This window comes from Schistocerca serialis, chromosome 1 (assembly GCF_023864345.2).
Source record: "Schistocerca serialis cubense isolate TAMUIC-IGC-003099 chromosome 1, iqSchSeri2.2, whole genome shotgun sequence".
NCBI classification, from domain to species: Eukaryota; Metazoa; Arthropoda; class Insecta; order Orthoptera; family Acrididae; genus Schistocerca; species Schistocerca serialis.
In genome coordinates, this window is record NC_064638.1 from 362,357,244 (window position 1) to 362,383,664 (window position 26,421).

The following is a 26,421-nucleotide window of genomic DNA, read 5'->3' on the forward strand; positions in this document are numbered from 1 at the left end:
ATTGACTTCAGTTGAACTTGTCATCCAGCAAAGGACTTTACACACTGCGCTTCACTCAATGTGTGACCATTAATGTCTAATTCTGGTGTTAAGAAGTCATTAATGTTTGTCAGAAATTGCGTAATACGAGTCTTTGTTAGGTTAAGACTTAAACCATAGCTGTGAACCAACTGAGCTGTGTCTTCTAGGCCTGAGTTTAGACCCTCGATTAGTGTGCTTATGTCACAAGCAAACATTACATTTTCTGTACTGCCCGTTAAAGTCACTGGAAGATCATTTACGTAGACAAGAAACAAGAATGGGTCCATAATCCCTATGGCACTTCACACGTTACGTTCCTCCATTTTGAGATTATTTTTATCTCAGAGATATAGTCTGTCAATCAGACCCTCTGCTTTCTGTTGTGGAGGTGAGATTTCGTCCACGGAAAAGGGATGACATTAATACCACGAGACCTTAGTCTGCTAAGCAGAACAATGAAAGGCTTTGAAAAAAAAGTCACAAAATACACCAAAAGAATATTTTATCTTGTTTAGCTGTGCTAGCAACTCTATTTCTAGGTCTTTTATCGCCTTCTGTGTTTCCTTTGATATCCCTCTGTTGTAATTCTCGAAACTGTGTAACCCCTTTGACTCCTGTTTCTTCCGACCTCTCTCTCCATCTCGAAAAAACACGTCGTCAACGGGACGCACAACCGCAAACTTTGTTACTTCGACGTCCCTCATTTCTCACTGTTGAGTAATTCTAACTGAAATACAATGCACAACGGATGCATGAGGTCACATGGAACCTACCCGTTGCTATCTTCTGTAGTGGTTAAAGCGACCATTCGCGACAAACGGGTAATCCGGGTTCGAGTCCCGTCCCAGCACACATTTTCATTTCTTCTGAAATATTCTACATCTGATGCGGAAACATAACCGCATTTTTCGAGTTCATTCTTAATTGAATACGGCTGTTGATCTTCGACGCAGCGTCTGACACTGTAGTACAGTGTTTGTGTAGTCCACCGCGTAAACTAATAAGGAATGTTTTGTATTCTTTGTGTCTGTACTTTTTCGGGTACTCGTGCAGCAGAGGCCATTGCTCCACGTGTGCTAGGAAGGCGACGTACTCAGGTGGCTATTGGCTCTTGTGGCTCGCTCGCCGCAAATCCAGCCCGGAGCTGGTGGCTGCCAATTTGGCCGCTTTATCTGTCGGCAGCTGAGCGTGTAATGAAGACGAGACAAGCGGGCCCGCGGCTACTGTGCGACGCGCTATCTAAATTGAATCGCTGGCAGCAGCGGCTGGCCTCAAAGGCGAGCAGCCCGCGGGAACGCAGCACCGAGGTGTTCGCTGGCGGAGGGTAACGTCGACTAGGAGCGGCAGTGATAGGACGGAGCAGGACACCGCTCGAAGAACACAATCCATAACAGGTATACTCGCGAAATCAACGCGGTACACTGTCTCGTGCATAGCTACTTACTTTATACCTCACAGTTAAACAGATGACCCTCTCATTGTTATCGGTCACCCCTACACGGTTATTTCTAAAGAGCTTCGAGTCCGCAGCTCGTGGTCTCGCGGTTGCGTTCTCGCTTCCCGAGAGCGGGGCCCCGTATTCGATTCCCGGCGCGGTCAGGGATTTTCAGCTACCTCGAGATGACTGGGTTTTTGTGTTGCCCTCATCATTTCATCATCATTCATGCACGTGACGAGATTGGACTGAGCAATGGTTGTAAATTTTTTACGGGCGCTGATAACGGCGAAGTTGAGCGCCCCACAAACCAAACATCATCATCATCATCTAAAGAGCTTCGACACGTTGGGGTTTAAATTAACATGACGCTCAGTCTCGAGCATGGAATAACTACTCTCATAGGTTCTTGAATAGTTAGGAGACTGATGGGAGCGGATAGAATTTGAAAGTCGAACCCAAAAACAGGTTAAATACCGACAATGTGATTGAGAATGGAGTTACCTACATTGAGACAGGAACAGCCTTCACTAACTATACCAATTAACACAGGAAACCTACAATACTCCTGGGCGTGAAAGTAGTACTGGGTCCGACTTTTATGTGCTTCCAACCGTGAAAACTAGGGCCTTTGCCAACCACAGGGAAGAACACAGGACAGGGACTGCCTGTTGCGACGTACAGAATTGATCACGTCTTTCGCAGACAGAGGTTTTTCGTCCCTGCGCTCCCACTAGGCGGAGAAGAAGCTGTTTCGAATTTTACGTACTTTTCAGATTTCATTTCCTCAGTACCTCACGAATCTGTTTATTTCGATCTTGTTTCTCTTGGAATCTTTATAAGGGATTAATCTTGCAACCGAAAGAGAAGTCGCGAATATGTAATTAGCTGGATGGATTAATGATTATTAATCGCCTGTTTCTTTGCTGGGAGCATTGCATCGGCCCGCACGTACACGTCCCGACCAAGGGCGAGACAGAGGAGAGTAGTTTCACTACAGACACAATAGGAACGGCTAGACAGTCCTGTAGACCCGATGTTCCTCCCTCCAGCCAAGACGGCAGATCTTCTGGTATGTGAAAAACCGGGTATTTGTGAAATTCCTTGTCAATGGGGTAAAAGTTACATAAGACAAACAGTTCGCTGCGTACAAGACCGTTGCGTCGACCATTAGCGACACAATTGCTTTCCTACATCTCAACAAATACACAGTGGCTGAACGTTGTATTTCCACTGGCCATGCCATGGATTACGAGGAAGTCAAGATAACAGGGACACCCTCATGCTATAAGGATTCAGTAATCAAGGAAGTCTTGGAAACGCAATAACAGACAACCTGCTCAATCGAGACGAGAGTTTCCAGCTCAACAAATCATCGAAATCACTCTTTTCATGTCTGCGCTTTCGGGGGAACCATTCTTCCGTAGCTTCGCTGCCTGGTATTCCAACACATGCTATCGATTTCAGTAACTGACCACATAATTCGTAAGTGCTCTGGTTTTATTGACTCGGTGCTTGCTGTGTTTTGTTCATGGATGCACAAAGTTGCCGACTGTCTTATCTCTGGTTCAAATGGTTCAAATGGCTCTGAGCACTATGGGACTTAACATCTGAGGTCATCAGTCCCCTAGAACTTAGAACTACTTAAACCTAACTAACCTAAGGACATCACACACATCCATGCCCGAGGCAGGATTCGAACCTGCGACCGTAGCAGTCTCGCGGTTCCGGACTGAAGCGCCTAGAACCACACGGCCACCGCGGCCGGCTCTTATCTCTGGCACAGACTCATTTACTCTACAGTATATCATTACATGAACTGCTTTTAATTCAGTCAGCAGTTGAGATTCAAGATGGTTATCAACCTAAGTATCATAAGAAGAAATGGTGCTGCCTGGTGTACACACCCGAAAGATGACGTAATGCACATCCTCCGGGAAACCTTAAGAAACTCAGCATGCAGTTGATGTCGACATGTCTATGAAAATATGGCAGTTCCTCTTCCCCGTGTTACCTGAACTGTTCCTCTGGCTTCCTGCCAGTGAAAACGCGTATCTTCTTTGAAACCGTTTTCGCTTCGTGGGCAATCTGACAGATGCCTAAAACAGATGAAAACGAACGTCATAGATTCACAGTGTGTCTCTGAGTGTGCATGCTCAAGAGGACGGTAGTTTCTCAGTAAATGTTGTGCATTACGAACCTGCCGCCTCGTAGTTTGCGGTGCTGTTGGCAGCGACGACTGGGCGGGCGTGTAGAAGGAATGCAGACTGCCGCCGGCCGCATGCAGCAGTAATAAAAACGCCGGCGTTTTTGCCGTTCCTTTTGCCGCCGGCTGGCCGCGATTGTAGGAGCGCTGTTTTAGATTTCGGTGAGGGCCGGGCAGAGCGATAAAGCGGCCACTAACTCAGGAGGCGGGACACAGCCTCGTTAATTCACGCCGCGGACGCCACGTCGCGATCCGCGCCGATAGCGTGGGCCCACACGCGCGGCCCGCTCGCTCTGCCCCCACCGCTACGGCGACACGGCCCTCCAGTCCTAACTCGTGACATAAAAACTCACGTGGACGTGGGTATGTATGAGTCTTGTGACATCAGCTCCTGTTTTTTCACGTAGAGGAACCATTGCCACGCATGAAACACGGCGTAAGACGCATGAAACACGGAGTAAGTTCTGTGCAACGAAACGTTTAACCAATAAGAGGCAATAACGCTCTCTACGTCACAAGCAGAACTTGGTAGACACCATATTGGATTCCGTAGTTTCCAGTATTTGGTGGGTTTAAAATTATCACTTAGCTCCCGTAATACACGCAGTTTCAAAGCAGGAGCTCACTGAGAATCTCTTGAAAACGTGTCGTTACAGGTACGGTTTGTTGTAATAAAATGACGGCAGAAGTCATACTGGCAGATAAACCTGCAGTACAGGGGTAATTCCAACGCCATCACAGCCTGGTAACCGGGAAATCGATCTGAAAGTAAGAAATTATCTGAGAGTAGCGAAGGAAACGACTGCTAGGAAAAGAAAAATTCCAAGTGTTACAGAGGTTAGGGAATGGAAGCGTGACAAACACATGCTAAAAGGCTATCTGCTCGAACGCCACTCTTGCGCTTTCGTCACAATTTTTTTCAACTTCGTTTAATCCAATCCATGAAAGAAATACTTTACTTTACTTAAGTAGAAAAATTAGAATTCTGCAAGAATCAGGGATGAAGTACGAATAAGAATGAAAGTCAGACTCAGCCGTATTTTGCTTATCAGTTCGAGAAGATAACTTTTCACGACTATTTAGACATGAATTTAAACTGTGCAATTAACTAATTCCTTTCAAATACAAGACTACATTCGATTTCGATTGGCTTTTCGATAATAGACTATTCCACTTGCACGTAGACGAATATATCCTAGTGGCCGAGCGGTTCTAGGCACTTCAGTCTGGAACCGCGTGACCGCTACGGTCGCAGGTTCGAATCCGGCCTTGGTCATGGATGTATGTGATGTCCTTAGGTTAGTTAGGTTTAAGTAGGGGGCTGATGACCTCAGATGTTGAGTCCCTTAGTGCTCAGAGCAATTTGAACCATTTTTTTTAATAGCATAGAGATTTTACATTTATTAGCCTTTGAATGGAGACAATAAATTAACAGTTCGCTCTGAAATGCTTGTATTTCTATTTCCACGAAACACATTTTCACATACTGTACCTGCGATAAGAGAATTGCTGTTCTGTGTTCAGACATACCCAACAATTCGATTACTTCGTTTATGAGGTGAAATCGAGTAAACCACCTTCCCGTTCGCCCATCTTCTGTAAAAACATTTACGTGAAAAATTGGATTCCTGTTTAGGCACTTCGTGGATCAGCGGGGTGCCATTCTAAGCGTGTCAGTAACAACAGACAGCAGTCACCATTTATTCAGTGTATAACAAGTGTCTGCGTCATAAGTAGTGACATTAGTGGTTATAAAAATATAGATTTGGACGTAATCTCCTTTTCTAAACCGCGTCTATTCGGTGAGGCAGTGACATAATCCATCAGGGATACCATGCAAAAGTACAGCGCCACAAGGAAGTTACAGACTTTTATAGCGAAGTCCTTAGCATTAAGTATTTCCTGTGCTAAGATGAAAGGCTTTTTTATGTTTTAGTAATACGAGAAATATTAAAAACTGTCTGAGAATTTCAGAAAGCAAATTCGTCGTATACATTCAAATTCAAACGTCTGATGAAAATCTAGCTCTATTGAATCGTCTTACTAGACGGGTCAAGTGTAGAATTCGCAAACGAAACTTCAGCGTCAGCCGTGATAAATATAATTACGTCTCCGGTGTAGATTGTGAAACGGCTGTTATGATTTATCTAAAAGACTGCAATCATAGAATAGGTCGAAACTGTGCCGATCGCATTCTTCGGCGTTTAAGTAACGGGTAAAGAGATGAAGGTCTGAGCATTTGGAATTTGTCCTTGGACGGGTGCCGTAATTTCTTCGTGACTTACCTCCCTGTATACCGTGTTACGTATAACGAGCTTAGTATATAACAGTAGTGTAATTCGTCTGATACCTATTTCACATTCAGTTACGTAGTTTTAATGTGCCTGTTCTGGTATTGCACAACAAGCACGGTGCCAGCGTTGCTGCAACTGTGACTACAGCGTTGCAGGTGACTTCAACGCACGTGTAGAAGGGAAACTCCTTGCTTTCTTGTCATTTTTCTTGGGTTTAGAATCGATTCTCTACGTTTGTCTACTTTTCGCAAATTCCCTTAGCCACGAATATTTGAAACACTACATATTCTGAATAATCCATGTTAGAGCGTGTCGCCTTTAACATTTTGTAGATGCATTTTCTCTCACATCATGCGAAACCAAATCGCAGCGTACTCACGTTCTTCTGCAAAACTTGTTTTCCTGCCAGCTCATCTTGAAAATTTGTAGTTTCATGAGCAGAGATTTGCTCCATTTTTGCCATCCTTCTATACATATCACTTCATACCTTTCAAGTTTTTGGTGTTTTACCATCCGTATTTTACTTTTAAAATCTGGCCCAGATATGCGTCTGCACGAGTTGTTGGTAGAAATGCGTCAGTGGCACTTGATATACTGGTTATGTTTCTGCGTCTATGTTGCTAGCGTTACTACGATAAACACTTTCCACACAGTTTATGTAGACACTTTATTAAAGATGTACCATGGGTTAATTCATTCACATTTATCGTACTGTATAACAATATCGAGTGGAGCAGCAAATGAACATACAAACAGAATGCTGAAACCGGAAAAAATCACATACAAAGATCCTGTTATAGCTGCTTGCTTACTGTGGAACAGAATACCAGGCAGTTTAAGAAATGTAAAAGCACTTCCACTCTTGAAAACAAAATTAGGAGATTACTTGAAAACGGCATGTTTGAACACTGTTAAAGAATACACAGAGACTAGTCCAAACTAACTCGAAAGAAATTGTACTGCTACGACAATATCCTGAGAAATATGCTACATACACGAGTACTGTGTCAGTGAAAAGCGCACAAGGCATTGTTTAACACTGTTTAATGTGTGATCAACTTCCAAGCTTTGCAGCAAAAAGTGGAACAGGGTACCTATATAATGTAGAGACTCTTCGTGCTCGTATTGTGGACGGCTGTGATACAATACGCCAGTCTCCAGGGCTGCATCAGCGCATCAGGGATTCCATGCGATGGAGGGTGGATGCATGTATCCTCGCTAACGGAGGACATTTTGAACATTTCCTGTAACAAAGTGTTTGAAGTCACGCTGGTACGTTCTGTTGCTGTGTGTTTCCATTCCACGATTAATGTGATTTGAAGAGAAGTAATAAAATGAGCTCTAACATGGAAAGTAAGCGTTTCCGGAATCATGTCCACATAACATATTTTCTTTCTTTGTGTGTGAGGAATGTTTCCTGAAAGTTTGGCCGTACCTTTCTGTAACACCCTGTATGTGGCGCAAAACTCCCGGAGCAACACATACGGTCAGGAGGTGGGCGGGTAGTGTGTAAAGATGCATGGGGAGGACGGGCGAGCTTTTGTCTCGTCACGGCAGGTAATTGTGAGGACGCTGTGCTCGTGTCTCGGCGGGTCGGCTTCTTTGTGCGGTACCGGTGCTGGCGCTGGCTGGTGGAGATGAAGGATGATGCTCCGGCTCGCCGCGGGCAATTACTCCGAAACAAAGACGGCGCTCGTGCGCCGCGCTGCGGCACGGTGCGTATTACTGGCGCGCGCATTGCGTAACGGGGCTCCGCCGGCTGTGTCTGAAGACCGTGGCCGAGTCCTGGGGCGCTGCTAACTGTGTGGGCTCCTCACTGCCCGCATGTTTCGAGGCAAGCAGAGCGACAGCAACGATCTGAAACAACACAGCGCAGCTAAACAAACAAACAGCATGGCAACTCACGTATCAGGGCACAGCATCAGACTCCCACATAACTTTCTGGGTAAGGTCTTAACGCAAATCATTGTTTAATTCCTCTCCATGTGAGTGAATTATGTGTGAGGTATACAATTGCTCTTGATTCACTTGGACACTTGTAAAATTTGCTTCGGTATTCTACAGGATGTTACAAAAAGGTACGGCCAAACTTTCAGGAAACATTCCTCACACACAAATAAAGAAAATATGTTATGTGGACATGATTCTGGAAACGCTTACTTTCCATGTTAGAGCTCATTTTATTACTTCTCTTCAAATCACATTAATCATGGAATGGAAACACACAGCAACAGAACGTACCAGCGTGACTTCAGACACTTTGTTACAGGAAATGTTTAAAATGTCCTCCGTTAGCGAGGATACATGCATCCACCCTCCGTCGAATGGAATCCCTGATGCAGCCCTGGAGAATGGCGTATTGTATCACAGCCGTCCACAATACGAGCACGAAGAGTCTCTACATTTGGTACCGGGGTTGCGTAGACAAGAGCTTTCAAATGCCCCCATAAATGAAAGTCAAGAGGGTTGAGATCAGGAGAGCGTGGAGGCCATGGAATTGGTGCGCCTCTACCAATCCATCGGTCACCGAATCTGTTGTTGAGAAGCGTACGATCTCTTCTACTGAAATGTGCAGGAGCTCCAACGTGCATGAACCACATGTTGTGTCGTACTTGTAAAGGCACATGTTCTAGCAGCACAGGTAGAGTATCCCGTATGAAATCATGATAACGTGCTCCGTGGAGCGCAGGTGGAACAATATATTGACGAAACTAAAATGAGCTCGAACATGGAAATTAAGCGTTTCCGGACACATGTCCACACAACATCCTTTCTTTATTTGTGTCTGAGAAATGTTTCCTGAAAGTTTGGCCCCGTCTTTTTGTAACACCCTCTATATTTACAGCTGTGCTACTCAAACAACCTTATGGTTTGTGGTGGAGGAGACTTTTATTCTACTGCCTTTTATTTTAATTATTTTGCACGTCTACATCCTCAGGACCAAATTGCGCAGCATATGTCCATATTCATGGAACTTGTCAGTACATGAAATTACAACAGAAAAGTAATAATAGAAAACATAATATGTTTATGAATCTTAAAAATCCGACAAGCTATACGTTTATATAAATGCAGTCAACATTGTTACAAAGCATTTATGTTATGTTTTCAAGGAAATCTTCGGCAGAATAGAAGAAGTGACGCACGAGGAAACTATTCTAAAATGGTTCAAATGGCTTTGAGCACTCTGAGACTTAACTTCTGAGGTCATCAGTCCCTTAGAACTTAGAACTACTCAAACCTAACTAACCTAAGGACATCACACACATCCATGCCCGAGGCAGGATTCAAACCTACGACCGTAGCGGTTGCGCGGTTCCAGACTGTAGTGCCTAGAACCGCTCGGCCGCTCCGGCCGACGAAACTATTCAGCTATTTGAAAGCGCGTGAATTACTGCTAAGCTTTTTGAATTCCCGTGGCAGCTTATTGACAATGGATGCAGCGTAATACTGCACGCTTTTCTGGACAAGAGTCAAGGAGATGCGATAAAAATGCAGATTGGATTTCTGCCTAGTATGAAAGCTGCGAATTCTTAAGGATAAGTTGGTATTATTAACAAGAAACGACATTAAAGAGTACATATAAAGGGTGCTTATAAATCAATATCAGGTTTTTAACGCTTTATAATATTTATTATATTAAACTTAAAGTCATAAATGATATGTCAAATGAAAGAGCAACTCAGTTTTACCAAGAACCTTATAAATGTTCAATGTGATCACCATTTATCACACGTCACACATCAAGTCTATAGCCGAGTTCTTCCCAAACGTTGATAATTGTGTCTTCAGTGATTGTAGCAACAGCTGCTTCAATCCGGTTTCTTAATTCAGGGAGGTCTGCTGGTAGCGGAGGGACGTACACACGATCCTTGATGAAGCCCCAAAGGAAAAAATCGCATGGAATTAGGTCGGGTGAACGTGGAGACCATGCAAAGCCCCGTCATTGGGCCCCTTGCGGCCTATGCAGCGCTTGTGTACAGTGAAGTTGAACCAATCTAGCGGATTGCGGCGCAAACATTGTGCGCTGCACGTGCGCACTGGTGCCAAACACAAGTGTTTGTGTTGCTCTTTCATAAGACATATCATTTGAAGGGATTATTTCAATAGTGGTACAAGTCCTTTTGTTCATTTTGAGATACAGAGTCGTAATGTTAAATGAGCGCTGAAAAATCTGCACTTGAGATACCAGAAATATTCAAGAATATGGCTTCTTGCTAGAGATGAAACTTTCATTCTGTTTGTTTCGGTCATTAATTTCAGAAGCATTATAGGCAGAAAAGTGGAGGTAATGGACTTGTACCTCTATTGAAATAGGTCCTTCATTTATAACTGTAAGTTTAATGTAATAAATATTATAAAGCGTTAAAACCCAGATATTAATTTGTAAACACCCTGTATATATTGAGAGGCCAATGTCAGAATACCCAAACTAATGAACAGGGGTCGACAAGAGGTTCGCGAACTTACTCCACTTATAGCCCGAACCTCCCGTTTCTGAGAAAAAAATTCCCTTTGAGAATAGGAAGAGTTACCCCAAAATATAATACCATACGTCGTAAGCGAATGAAAATAAGCAAAGTAGACTACTTTTCGTGTCGAACTATCACTTACTTCAGATACTGTTCTAATAGCAAAAATGGCAGCATTAAGTCTTTGAACAGAATACTGAACATGAGTTTTGCACGATAGGTTACTATCTATATGGACACCTAGAAATTTTAACAGTTCAGCCTCACAAATCATATGCCCATACTGGGTAATTAGAACCTCAGGTTCTGTTCAACTGTGTGTCAACTGCAAAAACTGAGTCTTACCGTGATTTAGCATGAGTTTATTTTCTACATGGCATGAAGTTACGTCCTGAAAGTTACTATTTGAAACAGTGTCACCGTATCACACAACATCCTTTTATCACAGAACATCCTTTACTACCAAGCTAGTGTCATTAGCAAGCAGAAATATCTTACAATCGCCTTTTCCTCTTTCATTTGTGAATGGTGCCTGGTAAGAACAATTGTTGGTAAACCTCAGTATTAGTTCTAATTTCTCAGGTTTTCTCGTTGTTTCATTCCGACAGACGTATGTGTAAGGAAAAAACATGTTGGCCGACCCTTTCCTGAGGCACTCCCTCGGAATTTCACTACTAAACCTGCTTGTGATGCCTTGTAGCGTCTGCCACTGGAGTTTGTTAACAATGTTCGTAAAGATTTCACGTCGGCAAAACCATCCTGTAACGAAACGCATTGCCGCATTTTAAATCTTCATTAATCCAAAGTGGCAACGGTCCCAACCAGATGAGCAACATAGAATTGGTTGAATAAGTATTTCGTAGGCCAATTCTGTCATTGATAATTTGCATTCACTCAAGATTCTCCCCGTTAATTTAGGTCTGGGATTTTCTTTTCCAATTATTTACTTTATGTAACCGTTCAGCTTTAATTTGCCTTGGACGATTATGCCTAGGTATTTTAATGTTGTTACTGTTGGTTCTGGGTCTGAAGGTGACCCACCAGGGTAGCCGAGAGCGCTAAAGCGCTGCTTCCTGGTCTCGGGTAGGCGCGCCGTCCCCAGTGCCGGCCAGGCTGGATGTGGTTTTTATGCGATTTCCACATCCCACTAGGTGAATACCGGGCTGGTCCCCACATTCCGCCTTAATTACACTGCTCGCAAACATCTGAACACATTCGCCCTATTCCATGGATTACACTAGACGCAGGCAGTCGGGGTACACCATTTCCATCCCAGGGGGTGTGGGGTGGTGAGAGGAAGGGCACTTGGCCACCCCTTAAAATTAACATGCCACATCCGATTAATCAGCAGACCTGCAAGTCGGGATAAATACTTGAAAAGAGACTGTTGGTTCTGGAGGTCCAGGTATTATGATGTGGGGAGGCGGAATGTTGCATGGTAATCCTGACCTCCATGTTTTGGGAGATGGTCAACGTTATTGTGACACTGTACTCCTCCCTCATGTGAGTCTTTTCAAGGGTGCATTCGGCCCTGTGTTTATTATTATGAATGACAGTGTGCATCTGAATCGAAATGCGCAGGAATAGGAGGAGGAGGAGGAGGGGGAGGAGGAGGAGGAGGAAGAGCTCTTTGAACGACAGGATATTTAACAAAGGGACTGATCTGTCCGTTCCCGTGATTTAGATTCCACAGAGCACGTGGAACACGTTGGGGAGACGTATTGCAGCACATGTGCCAACGTCCAACCAGCAGTTCTCAGCCGCACTGGTGGAGGGATGGAACGGCCTACCGCAGGAACTCCTTACAAACCTCGTGGCCTGCATGGGAGCACGTTCCACATCTCGCACTGCCGTCAGTGGTTATCACACACACTGTAACCTACCATATCCAGCGGAACATAATGAATCTCTGTGAATTCAGTGTAATTATTGTCTCAGTAAAAGTGTAATTTCTATTCGTCTCGTTCCGTATTTCTTTCCGTTACCTTCTGTACTACTCTGTCTTTCCGTTATCTTCTGTACTACGCTGTATTGTCAAAGTTTCATAGAGCTATCTTACTTGGCAGTGACACATCGTCCAAAAGCTACTTTCGCCCTTAAGTTTTGCACAGCAATGTATAGCCTATTGCACTATGTTAAATGTGCAGGAAGACCCACTTTTGTACGATCACGCGATTGGAGAAGAATCACTGGAAGCGTCACAATCATAAAATGTCTGGAAGTATGCGTACGGAGTGATTTAAATTGGAACGATCACATAAAATCAGACTAAGAGCACCCGACCAGTTGCAAAGGATAAAGTAATCTTTACCTAGGTTTCAATAGATATAAATCTATCTTCTTCAGAAGACGGCAGTATTATAACAACATGAAGTGATATGTCCTTATCGTTTAGGCAAACATCTGCATAGTTACATTAATCATTAACTATGCAGATGTTTGCCTAAACGATAAGGACATATCACTTCATGTTGTTATAATACTGCCGTCTTCTGAAGAAGATAGATTTATATCTATTGAAACCTAGGTAAAGATTACTATATCCTTTGCAACTGGTCGGCTGCTCTTAGTCTGATTACGTGGAACCGTTGCTGTAGCGCAGCTATGTTTAAAGTACTGATCACATAAAACTAATCGCAGGTATGGCAGATATTACACTAAAGCGCCAAAGAAGCTGGTGTAGACATACGTATTCAAATACAGAGACATGTAAACGGGCAGAATATGGCGCTGCGGTCGGCAACGCCTGTATAAGACAACAAGTGTGTGGCGCAGTTGTTAGATCGGTTACTATTGGCAGGTTATCAAGATTTAAGTGAGCTTGAGTACGAGCGATGGGACACAGCATCTCCGATGTAGCGATGAAGTGGGGATTTTCCTGTACGGCCATTTCACCAGTGTACCGTGAATATCAGGAATCCGGTACAACATCAAATTTCCGAGATCGTTGCGGCCGGAAAAAGATCCTACAAGAACGGGACCAAGTACGACTGACGTTCAACGTTACAGTAGTGCAAACTTACGCAAACTGCTGCAGCTTCCAATGCTGGGGCATCAACAAGTGTCAGCGTGCGAACCGTTCAACGAAAGGATATGGCCTTTTGAATTTGAAGGCCCACTCGTGTACCCTTGATGACTGCACGACAGAAAGCTTTATGTCTCGCCTGGGCCCGTCAACACCGACATTGGACTGTTGATGACTGGAAACCTGTTGCCTGGTCCGACGAGTCTCGTTTCAAATTGTATCGAACAAATGGACGTGTACGGGTATGGAGACAATCTCATGAATCCATGGACCCTGCCTGTCAACAGGGGACTCATCAAACTGGCAGAGGCTCTGTTACGGTGTGGGGCGTGTGCGTTTGGAGTGATATGGGACCCCTGATACCTCTAGATACGAGTCTGACAGGTGACATGTACCTAAGTGTCCTGTCTGATCACCTGCATTAATTTAAATCCATTGTGCATTCCGACGGTCTTGGACAATTCCAGCAGGACAATGTGACACTTCGCACATCCAGAATTGCTACAGAATGGCTCCATAAACACCCTTATTAGTTTAAACACATCCCCTGGCCACCGAACTCGCCAGAAATGAACATTATTCAACCTATCTGTGATGCTTTGCCACTTGCTGTTCAGAAGAGATCTCCATCCCCTCGTATTCCTACGGTTTTATGGACAGCCCTGCAGGATTCATGGTTTCAGTTCCCTCCAGCACTACTTCAGACATTAGTCGAGCCATGCCACGTCGTGTTGGGGCACTTCTGCATGCTCGTGGGGGCCCTACACGATATTAGACAGGTGTACCAGTTTTGTTTGACTCTTCAGTGTAGATGCACTGGAAGAATCCTCAGGAAGTATAGTCGACGCACGGAGGAGATAGCTTACAAAAAACCTCGGTCTACCGGTACTTGAATACTGCTCATTAGAATACGTACCGGATACAGCCAATAGAGTAAGTAAAACGATTTCGTTTCAGGCTCGTTTAGTACGCGCGAAAGCGTCACGGATTTGTTGAGTCAGCTGCAGTGGCAGTCGTTGCAAGAGAGGCGTTCCGGATCACGGTGTGGTTTACTGTTCATATTTCAAGTATGCTCGGTCCTAGAAAGATTAATCAGTATACATGCAGTACTGCAACTATTCGTTCAGATTAATACAGAAGGTAGACAACATCAAAACAAATACATTTGTTAATAGTGCATGTGTTCCCTGCGAGCAATTTCTGACGCAAGGTAGTTTAGCGTGATAAATACAGCAGTAGCATTGAAAGGAATGCGCGACCATTGAACTGTAGACATCTAATACATCGTCGAATCACTGATTGTCGGGTCCGTTCTAAGATTTCTGGCATGTCAGCAATGTTACCAGCAGCGATCGCAGTTCTAGCGACGAGTTCTTCTTTCATTTCCACAAAGGCTTCACACACGACCTGTTTCATATGCCGCCAGAGGAAGAAGTCCAGGCGCGTGAGGTCAGGTGACTTGGGTGGCAAGGTCACAGGGCCCCTTCGGCCGATCCATCAATTTCCGAAGGTGGCTCTCAGATGCTAAAATGAGTTGGTGCCCCATCTTGCTGAAGTGCATCCTTTGTCTAACATTCAGAGGTACATCCTCCAGCAGTTCTGGCAAAGAATGTTCCACAAAGGTGTGATATTTCCGTCCGTTGAGGCAGAATGGAAAAATGTATGGTCCAATCGACGAATTGCGAGAATGCTGGCCCACCCATTAACACCGAATCCCTGTTGATGACCACGAATCAAATATCTAGTGAATTCACCTGTGCCTACACATGCGAATTGTGGTTATCTGAATTTTTTTTTTTTTGTTTTGGTTTCAGGGCGCAAAACTGCTATGGTCATTAGCGCCCGATCCGTGACTTAGGAAACAGTAAAAAACGAAAACAGAAACCAGCAGAAATGGGAACGAAACTCAAAAAATTGGAGAAACTAAAAGCAGAAGGAAGGCTTAAAAATCCACTTCAGAAAGGGGTTGGTTGTCCCCAAAAAAAGCTTCAAATAACTGACGCCATTTCACTGGCACTAATAAACTCGAGAACGCGATCGGCCGAGCGCGTGTCATCTGCTAAAATGGACGATAGATCAGGCGACAGCTGTAGACGTGCGCGTAACGGAGCAAAATAGGGGCACTCAATTAAAAGGTGTCTGACCGTCCACAGCTGAGAGCAGTGGGGACAGAGTGAGGGAGGATCGCCGCTTAAAAGATGTCGATGGCTAAAAAGACAGTGCCCTATCCGGAGTCTAGTTAAAATTACCTCCTCCCGACGACGCGTTCGGGAGGAAGAGGTCCAAGCACAAGGAAGAGCTTTCACGTCCCGCAATTTATTATGGGGAAGTGCCGACCAATGGGCGTGCCATATAAGAACAACCCGACGACATAAAACGCTCCGTAGATCGGTGAAGGGAATCGATTGAATAGCTGGCCGAAGAAGAGAGACTGCAGCCTTGGCCGCTATATCGGCCGCCTCATTTCCACAGATACCAACGTGTCCTGGGAGCCAGAGGAACGCCACCGAGACGCTCCCCAGGTGGAGCAAGCGCAGACAGTCCTGAATCCGGTGGACCAGAGGGTGGACAGTGTAAAGAGCTTGGAGACTGAGGAGAGAGCTGAGAGAATCTGAGCAGATAACATATTGTATCCGCTGATGGCGGCGGATGTAGTGGACAGCCTGGAGAACAGCGTAAAGCTCCGCAGTATAAACCGAACACTGGTCGGGAAGCCGAAATTGATCTGGGGTGTCGCCAACAATATAGGCACTCCCTAAACCTAACAATGTTTTCGAGCCATCAGTGTAAATAAATGTGGCTTCCTTCATTTGTGCACATAGAGCAGCAAATGCCCGACGATAAACAAGTGAAGGGGTACCATCCTTGGGAAATTGACAAAGGTCACGTAGCAGGCAGATCCGGGGACGGAGCCAAGGCGGTGCTGTACCCCAAGTTGTCAAGAAGGTTTAAGGAAAGCGAAAGGAAAGAGAATGGAGAAGTTGACGGAAGCGGACTCCCGTTGGTAGTAGGGAGGAAGGGCGGCCTGCGTACCCTACATCAAAGGAGGCGTCGAAAAAAATTGTCATGGGCTGGATTAGCAGGCATGGAAGACAGATGGCTAGCATAACGACTCAGAAGGACTGCTCGCCGATTGGACAGCGGAGGTTCAGCAGTCTCAGCATAAAGGCTTTCCACAGGGCTGGTGTAAAAAGCTCCAGACACTAAACGTAATCCACGGTGGTGAATGGAGTCGAGACGACGAAAAATAGACGGCCGAGCAGAGGAGTAAACTATGCTTCCATAGTCCAATTTAGAGCGCACTAAGGCGCGATAGAGGCGGAGAAGGACCACTCGGTCCGCTCCCCAGGAGGTACCATTCAGGACACGGAGGGTGTTGAGGGATCGCAGACAGCGAGCCGAAAGATAGGAAACGTGGGAGGACCAGCACAGTTTTCTGTCAAACATAAGACCCAAGAATTTAGCGACGTCCGAAAACGGAAGGTTGACAGGTCCTAGATGTAAGGAGGGTGGAAGAAACTCCTTACGTCGCCAAAAATTAACACAAACGGTCTTACTGGGAGAAAAACGGAAGCCGGTTTCGATGCTCCAAGAGTGGAGGCGATCGAGACATCCTTGAAGACGTCGTTCAAGAAGGCTGGTCCGTTGAGAGCTGTAGTAGATCGCAAAATCGTCCACAAAGAGGGAGCCCGAGACATCAGGAAGGAGACAATCCGTAATTGGATTTATGGCAATGGCAAACAGTACAACACTCAGCACGGAGCCCTGGGGTACCCCGTTTTCTTGGGAGAAAGTACGGGAGAGAGTAGTGTTCACCCGCAATCTAAATGTGCGCTCTGCCATAAATTCGCGAAGAAAAAGGGGCAGCCGACCTCGAAAGCCCCAAGAGAACAGTGTGCGGAGGATGCCGGTCCTCCAACAGGTATCGTATGCTCTCTCCAGATCAAAAAATATTGCTACTGTTTGGCGTTTCCGGAGAAAATTGTTCATGATATAAGTGGAGAGACCAACAAGATGGTCAACTGCAGAACGATGTTTTCGGAACCCGCATTGGGCAGGACTCCAGCCACCAAGCTAAACGGCAATTCACCATAAGCTCCAAAACCTTACATACACTACTCGTGAGAGAAATGGGGCGATAGCTAGAGGGGAGATGTTTGTCCTTTCCAGGTTTCGGAACAGGAACGACGATAGCTTCCCGCCATCGTCTGGGAAAAGTACTGTCGGTCCAAATTCGATTATAAAGGCGAAGGAGGTAACGCAGACTATGGGTTGGTAAATGCAGCAACATTTGGACGTGGATACAATCCGGTCCTGGGGCGGAGGAGCGAGAAGAAGAGAGTGCATGTTGGAGTTCCTGCATGGAGAAAACAGTATTGTAGCTTTCGCGATTTTGAGAGGAGAAAGCAAGAGGTCGCACTTCCGCTGCACGTTTCTTCGGGAGAAACGCTGGCGGGTAATTTGAAGAGCTCGAAATCTCAGCAAAGTGTTGACCCAATGATCAGAAATTGCGACGGGGTCCACTAATGTATCATGCGCGACAGTGATCTCAGAGACCGGGGAGAAACTAGGCGCGCCTGATAACCGTCGAAGCCGACTCCAAACTTCCGAGGAGGGAGTGAAGGTGTTAAAAGAGCTAATAAAGAATTTCCAGCTTGCCTTCTTGCTATCGCGGATGACGCGACGGCATCGCGCACGGAACTGCTTATAGCGAATACAGTTGGCCAAAGTAGGATGGTGGCGGAAAACGCGAAGAGCACGTCGCCGCTCACGTATTGCGTCACGGCACGCCTCGTTCCACCAAGGAACTGGGGGGCGCCGGGGCAATTCGGAGGTGCGTGGTATTGAACGTTCCGCAGCTGTAAGAATAACGTCGGTAATATGTGTGACCTCATCATCGACGCTGGGAAAGTGACGGTCATCAAATGTCGCTAGAGACGAAAAAAGTGTCCAATCGGCTTGGGCAAACTTCCAGCGTCGCGGGCGCATATATGGCAGTTGAGGCTGCAGTCTAAGGACACATGGAAAGTGGTCACTCGAGTGTGTATCGTCAAGGGCGAACCATTCGAAGCGCTGAGCTAGCGGAACAGTACCGACCGAAAGGTCCAAGTGAGAGAAATTTGTCGTGGAGGCAGACAAAAATGTAGGGACCCCAGTGTTGAGGCAAACTACATCCGCTTGGTGGGAGACGTCTAGCAATAGTGAGCCACGTGGACAAGGATGTGGAGATCCCCAAAGCGGGTGGTGGGCATTGAAGTCCCCAACCAGCAAATAGGGGGGTGGAAGCTGACCAAGAAGGTGAAGGAGATCAGCTCGTGCCATTGGTGTGGACGATAGAATGCATACAGTACAAAGAGAAAAGGTATATCCAGAAAGGGAAAGACGGACAGCGACAGCTTGGAAGGAAGTGTTTAAGTGGATTGGGTGATAATGGAGAGCGTCATGGAGAAGAATCATGAGTCCTCCATGGACTGGAGTGCCTTCAACAGAGGGGAGATCAAATCGGACGGACTGAAAATGGGGGAGAACAAAGCGGTCATGGGGACGCAGCTTTGTTTCCTCAAGACAGAAGAAGACCGGCGAGTAGGTTCGTAAGAGGATCGACAATTCGTCCCGATTGGCTCGAATGCCGCGGATATTCCAGTTGATAATGGACATAGGGTGAACAGAAAATGGGGGAATGTGACCAAGGTGGCCGTCAACTCAAAGACTGCTCAGAGCTTGCGACCGACAGCATGGAATGGCATTCAGCCGAAGGCAGAAGATCCTGATCCATAGGTTGTTCAGGAGCAGCTCCTGCCACTAGCGATCGGCCGGTTGATCGGCCGCCAGCAGTGCGCCTTGGTGACACAGAAGACGGCCGAGGGCGATTTCCGCCAGGTGGTGCTGTAGATGGGACACGCTGTGGCGGAGAAGGAGAAGAACTGGGTTTCTTAGTAGCCTTCTTGGAAATATGATGTTTAGATGAAGGAGGAACCGATGGTTGCGAAGTTGGGGTACGTAAAAAATCTTCACGAGTATGCTCTTTTTTCGAAGTCTTTGTGTCTGACTTGCGGGCTCGAGATTTAGCAGAACCCGATGAAGGGTGAGCCATAGAGTGGGCAGGCGAAAGTGGTGAGGTTGAACAGGGGATCTTTGCGCTGGCCGATCTGAAGACCGTGGTACTAAAGCTGAGGTCGCAAGTCTGCGTGGCCGCCTCTTTTGTTGGCCGAGGAGAAGCAAGGACAGTGCTGTATTTTCCTGTCTGAGGCACGGTGGGCTGTCGACTGGCGAATAATTTGCGAGCAGCAAAGGTCGACACCTTTTCCTTCACTCTGATTTCCTGGATGAGCTTTTCGTCTTTAAAAATGGGGCAATCTCGAGAGGAAGCAGCGTGTTCACCCATACAGTTGATGCAGCGAGGGGATGGAGGTGGACAAGCACCCTCATGGGCATCCTTGCCACACGTAACACATTTGGCCGGATTGGAACGGGACTGGCTGGTGTGACAGAACCGCTGACACCGATAGCAACGCGTAGGGTTTGGGACGTAAGGGCGAATGGAAATTATCTCATAGCCTGCTTTGATTTTTGATGGGAGTTGAACTTTATCAAATGTCAAGAAGACAGTGCGGGTTGGAATGATGTTCGTGTCAACCCTTTTCATAACTCTATGAACAGCCGTTACGCCCTGGTCAGATAGGTAGTGCTGAATTTCTTCGTCAGACAATCCATCGAGGGAGCGTGTATAAACGACTCCACGCGAGGAATTTAAAGTGTGGTGCGGTTCAACCTGGACAGGGAAGGTGTGGAGCAGTGAAGTACGCAGCAATTGTTGTGCCTGGAGGGCACTGACTGTTACTAACAACAAGGTGCCATTCCGTAATCTGGAACAAGACTTTACAGGACCTGCAATTGCGTCGACACCTTTCTGAATGATGAAAGGGTTGACCGTGGAGAAGTCGTGACCTTCGTCAGACCGAGAAACAAAAAGGAACTGTGGCAACGATGGAAGAACTGTCTGTGGCTGAGACTCAGTGAACTTATGCTTGTCAGCAGACATAGTGGAAGGTGAGGAAACCATTGCGGAAGAATCCCCCATGATTACCGGCGTCTCCGATGGCGCGCTCCTCCCTTGTGGGGGCCCTCTCTGAGGGCACTCCCGCCTTAGGTGATTGTTCACACCTCAGGTCACCCCTCCCGACAAACGGACGGAGGGACCAATCGGCACTTTCGGAAGGTATCAGCTCGGGTAATCACCCCTCCCTGGGCCTGGCCGTTACCAGGGGGTACGTACGTGTCCTACCTGTCTACCCGGGGCGGGGAATTACGCGTTACCCCGTCACCGGCTAAGCATGGAAATGCATGAGTCGGCCTTCAGACACTCACAGGGAGGAAAAAAGAGAAAGGGAAAGGAAAGAAGAGGGGTCTCTCCGCAGCGGAGAAAAGGGCAAAGAGAAGAGGTAAGGAAAAGAGAAGGACAGAGGAAGGACGAAGACTTGCAAGCGGAGAAAGCAAAGAATTTGGAACAGATTCGAGCGTCCGTCTCCAGACGTAAGCACAAACCATACTCCCAGAGGTGGAGAAAGGGAAGGAAAGAGCCAGAGGTGAGGGGAGGGGGGGGGCGAAGATGGGGGATAGGGAAGGATGCGGAAAAGGAAGGTATGCAGCTCGGAAAGGAAGGAGGGCCACATTAGCTCGGGGTCCCATGCTCGCTACGCACGTATCCACATAAGAGTTGTGGACCCCCTGGGGGGGGGGGGGGGTTATCTGAATGTTAGTATACATTCCCACTCACCAAACACGACACAACAGATTCCGTCAGCACCATTAATAATTTGTTGCCTAACATTAGAAGTCGATTCCAGACACAATATGTTCTTGCCGAAAAACAAACTGACGGAAAAAATAATTTATGTAAAGTAATGGAATTTCGGGAATACATTTGTCTGGGCAACATGTAATTAACATTTCAAGCGCGAGATAAGCCATTGCAAATGTGAAATGCTTCTACATTAATTACCGGTGTAACGTCAGAGTGTCGAATGCAAGCATGTAAACATGCATTTATTGTGTTCTACAGGTGCCGGATGTCTGTTGGACGGAGCCCCAAGCCCTTTTGCACTTGGTCGGCCAATACCGAGACAGTTAATGTTGCTTGTGGATGGGGCTAGAGTTGTTGTCCGATGACGTCACATGTGTGTTCGAGTGGAGACAGGTCTGGTGATCGAGTAGGCCAAGGCACCATGTCGGCACTCTGTAGAGGATGTTGGGTTGCAACAGAGGTTTGTGGGCGACCGTTATTTAGTTGTAAAACACCCCCCGGAATGCTGCTCTCGAATAGCGGCAGAACAGGTCGAACCACCATATTGACGTACAGTTTTGAAGTCAAGATGTGTGGGATAATCACGAGAACGCATCTGCTGTCATACGAAATCGCACCCCAGACCATAATTTGAGGTGCAGGTCCAGTGTGTCTAGCACGCAGACAGGCTGGTCGCTTGCCCTCAACTGGCATCCTTCCAACCAACACACGGCTATCACTGGCACCGAGGCAGAGTCAGTTTTCGTCACAAAACGCAGCATACCTCCACTCTGCCCTTTAGTGAGCTGTCTCTTGACACCACTGAAGTCGCAAACGCCAATGGTTTGGTGTCAGCAGAATGCACGGTACAGGGCGTCTGGCTCGGAGCCAGCCTTAAAGTAACCGATTTGAAAAAAATTCATCGTGTCCCTATGGCGCCAACTGCTGCTCAGATTGGTGCACCAGACGCGGTACGATGTGCCAGAGCCATACGCCAAACACAGTGGTCTTCCTTCCCGGTAACGCCACGTGATCGTCCGAAGCCCGGTCATGTTGCGACCGCACATTCTCCTGATCACCGCTGCCAGCAGTAATGTACAGCGGCTAAATTCCTGCCGAGTCTTTCTGGAATATCGCAGAAGGAACATCCAGCTTCTCGTAGCCCTATTACACGACCTCGTTGAAACTCAGTGAGGCGCTGATAATGGCGTCTTTGTCGCCTTAAAAACATTCACGACTAACAGCAGCTCAGCATGTCCAGTCGCAAACGTAACTAATTCTCACTACGATTACAACGCCCCATAGTGGCGCTACCAGCGGCACTCTTATGCGAGTGGTGCGAAATTTGAATTAATATCATCTTTCAGATGTAGAAACGTGCCTACCAACTTTTGTTTCTGTCGCACAACTCCTCATTAGTGTTGCTACTTTTTCCATCGGTGTGTATTTGTTTGGATGTTTTCTCCTTCCTGTATTAATTTGAACGAAATGTTTCGGTGCACCCCGTATTGTATGCTCCTACGCATTGTTGTTGTTGTTGTGGTCTTCAGACCTGCGACTGGTTGGATGCAGCTATCCATGCTACTCTATCCTGTGCAAGCTTCTTCATCTCCCAGTACCTACTGCAGCCTACATCCTTCTGAATCTGCTTAGTGTATTCATCTCTTGGACTCCCAGTACGATTTTTACCCTCCACGCTGCCCTCCAATACTAAATTGGTGATCCCTTGATGCCTCAGAACATGTGCTACGACCCGATTCCTTCTTCTAGACAAGTTGTCCCACAAACTCCTCTTCTCCCCAATTCTACTCAATACCACCTCATTAGTTATGTGATCTACCCATCTAATCTTCAGCATTCTTTTGTAGCATCACATTTCGAAAGCTTCTATTCTCTTCTTGTCTAAACTGTTTATTGTCCATGTTTCACTTCCATACAAGGCTAGACTCCACACAAATACTTTCAGAAACGACTTCCTGACACTTAAATCTATACTCGATGTAACAAATTTCTCTTCTTCAGAAACGCTTTCCTTGCCATTGCCAGTCTACTTTTTATATCCCCTCTACTTCGACCATCATCAGTTATTTTGCTCCACAAATAGCAAAACTCCTTTACTACTTTAAGTGTCTCATTTCCTAATTTAATTCCCTCAGCATCACCCGACTTAATTCGACTACATTCCATTATCCTCGTTTTGCTTTTGTTGATGTTCATCTTACATCCTCCTTTCAAGGCACTGTCCATTCCGTTCAGCTGCTCTTCCAAGACCTTTGCTGTCTCTGGCAGAATTACAATGTCATCGGCAAACCTCAAAGTTTTTATTTCTTCTCCACGGATTTTAATACCTACTCCGAACTTTTCTTTTGTTTCCTTTACTGCTTGCTCAATATGCAGATTGAATAACATCGGGGAGAGGCTACAACCCTGTCTCACTCCCTTCCCAACCACTGCTTCCCTTTCATGTCCCTCGACTCTTGTAACTGCCATCAGCTTTCTGTACAAATTGTAAATAGCCTTTCGCTCCCTGTATTTTACGCCTGCCACCTTCAGAATTTGAAAGAGAGTATTCCAGTCAACATTGTCAAAAGCTTTCTCTAAGTCTACAAATGCTAGAAACGTAGGTTTGCCTTTCCTTAATCTTTCTTCTAAGATAAGTCGTAGGGTCAGTGTTGCCTCACGTGTTCCAACATTTCTACGGAATCCAAACTGATCTTCCCCGAGGTCGGCTTCTACTAGTTTTTCCATTCGTCTGTAAAGAATTCGCGTTAGTATTTTGCAGCTGTGGCTATCTCGAGAAAAGAGCATGAATATAATGGTGAAGAGATTCCAGCTCAAACAAAGGCTTACCTACAATCGCGGACCGTTCGCGACTTGCACGGGGGGCGAGGTAAGAGACAGCGGTGCGCAAATTACCTTCTGCCACACACCGTAGTGTGGATTGCGTGGCATAGTTGTCGTTGTAGATGTGCAGCGTCAGATAATTTCACTGCGTCGTACATTCCGTTCAAGAAAGAGAGATGTACTCTGAATCTGCCGCTGTTGCTCTTCTAGTCTTCTTCTCGACTGACATTCCGTGCGCTACAAACTCTCAGACGGGCGAGTATCGCTCGCTGCGTGGGAAGACACCATCAGCGGGAAGTGGTGCGTGAAGCGGCCGGCGGCAGAGCCGGCAGACACGCCACGAACCGTGGTCGCCCCGGCGATTGCAGCCAGCTTTCCCAGAGCTTCTGCCACACAACGCCCACACGCCGCGCCCTCGGCTACCGGATTGTGGGGCAGGAGAGACGACTAAAGAGAGAGAGAGACAACGCCTCACTACATTTTATGGGATCATCAAAAACTCTGAATGTGAAATTCTCAGGTACGCCGCACTGTGTATCTTCGTGAGACTGGGAGGAGTCAGAAGGCGACGATGAAAGCTAGGGCGTTTCCAAGTGTCGTTTTACCTCGCCCGTTTATTCTTGTAACTTTACAAGGCCGTTCAACAAGGAAGAGCGAGAAGTCACAACATTCTCAACAGATACTAGCAGTCCATCTGTCGTTATTATGCCACCGGTGACATACATTATGGTATGTTTGTCCGACACACCAATATTTTACCGCCGCAGTTACAGTTGCAAGACAAACGTTGTTGAGGCATTTACTAGCTAATGAATTAAGCCTAACGCCTCACCGCGGTATTTCTCTGCATACAAATACAGAAGATTTTACTGCTGAGTGTAGCACTAAAACACAGAAAAACGCCGGCCGGAGTGGCCGTGCGGTTCTGGGCGCTACAGTCTGAAACCGAGCGACCGCTACGGTCGCAGGTTCGAATCCTGCCTCGGGCATGGATGTGTGTGACGTCCTTAGGTTAGTTAGGTTTAATTAGTTCTAAGTTCTAGGCGACTGATGACCTAAGAAGTTAAGTCGCATAGTGCTCAGAGCCATTTGAACCATTTGAACAGAAATATGATATGAGGTGGTTTATTTTACCGCAGAAAAATAAGTGAGAGAATTGATTTTGTCCTTTGTCACAATAATAACTATGTTATTTCCTCCAATTCAGTTGTAGTGTGCGTGCCTAGTCACATTATTGAGCCGGCTGCTGTGGCCGAGCTGTTGTAGGCGCTTCAGTCCGGAACCGCACTGCTGCTACGGTCACAGGTTCGAATCCTGCCTCGGGCATGGATGTGTGTGATGTCCTTAGGTTAGTTAGGTTCTACGTTCTAGGGGGCTGATGACCGCAGAAGTCTGAGCATAGTGCTCAGAGCCATTTGAACCATTTTGAGCAGCGAGATGTTTGAATGTGACTCGTCGATAAATTTTCAATCATCGCAGGAGTTACAACTGAGTGCAGCCGGCCGGCACGCGAGAGATCGGAGAGGTTTGCGCGACTTCGTTGCGATGATGACAAACGTCTTTCCCAACCACTCACCGTCCTTTTGTGCACTGCCAGGTCTCCGTAGATATTCTGCAAGTGCCTATACTTTCTGCGATTCTCTGGTTTTCTGCCAAAAGAAACTCAATGACAGCTCTCCGTTACAGACGGCATTGTGAATGTTGCGTATAGCTCCACCACGTATCAGAACTTCATGAAACTATAGAGGCTGAAACGGGAATATTCCACGGTGTCCCACAACAAATTCTGCATTGTTTCAACAGAAACTGACCAAGAAAAAACATGTGTTGCATTAATTAGTGAACCACGCGGCTGCTACAGTCGCAGGTTCGAATCCTGCATCGGGCATGGATGTGTGTGATGTCCTTAGGTAAGTTAGGTTTGAGTAGTTCCAAGTCTAGGGGACTGATTACCTCAGATGTTAAGTCCCATAGTGCTTAGAGCCATTTGAACCATTAATTACTGAACGCCCCTTGTACTTCTACCAATCAATACACCTTCGTAGCCTGAGTAACATGTTCTTCTTTTGTGCGAGTAAAACGAAGTTTAGTGTGTTTTACCACCTGTGGTTGGTACATAAAACCGTGTCTTTGATAACAGACTGAGCTAGCGTGCCTGTACTCGTTCACTGAGCAGAAAACGTAATAGACACACAGACGTGTCTTTTAACAGGCCAAGAAGCAAAAGTAGCACACTGCCTTGTCTGCTCTCTGAAGACGTGTGGGAGAGACCATGGAAAGGAAATCAATTTTTACGGCCCGTTCAGCGGCGTCTCGGTGCGGCTAGTCACGTATTCCCGTC

The 26,421-nt window shown here is 46.4% G+C and overlaps 1 protein-coding gene across 1 annotated transcript in view; it reads left to right on the forward strand.

Moving 5' to 3' along the window:
- The window catches only part of LOC126473691 (uncharacterized), a 1,039,677-nt gene that overhangs the window by 556,705 nt on the left and 456,551 nt on the right, over positions 1-26,421 (forward strand). The gene's annotated exons all lie outside the window — the stretch shown is intronic.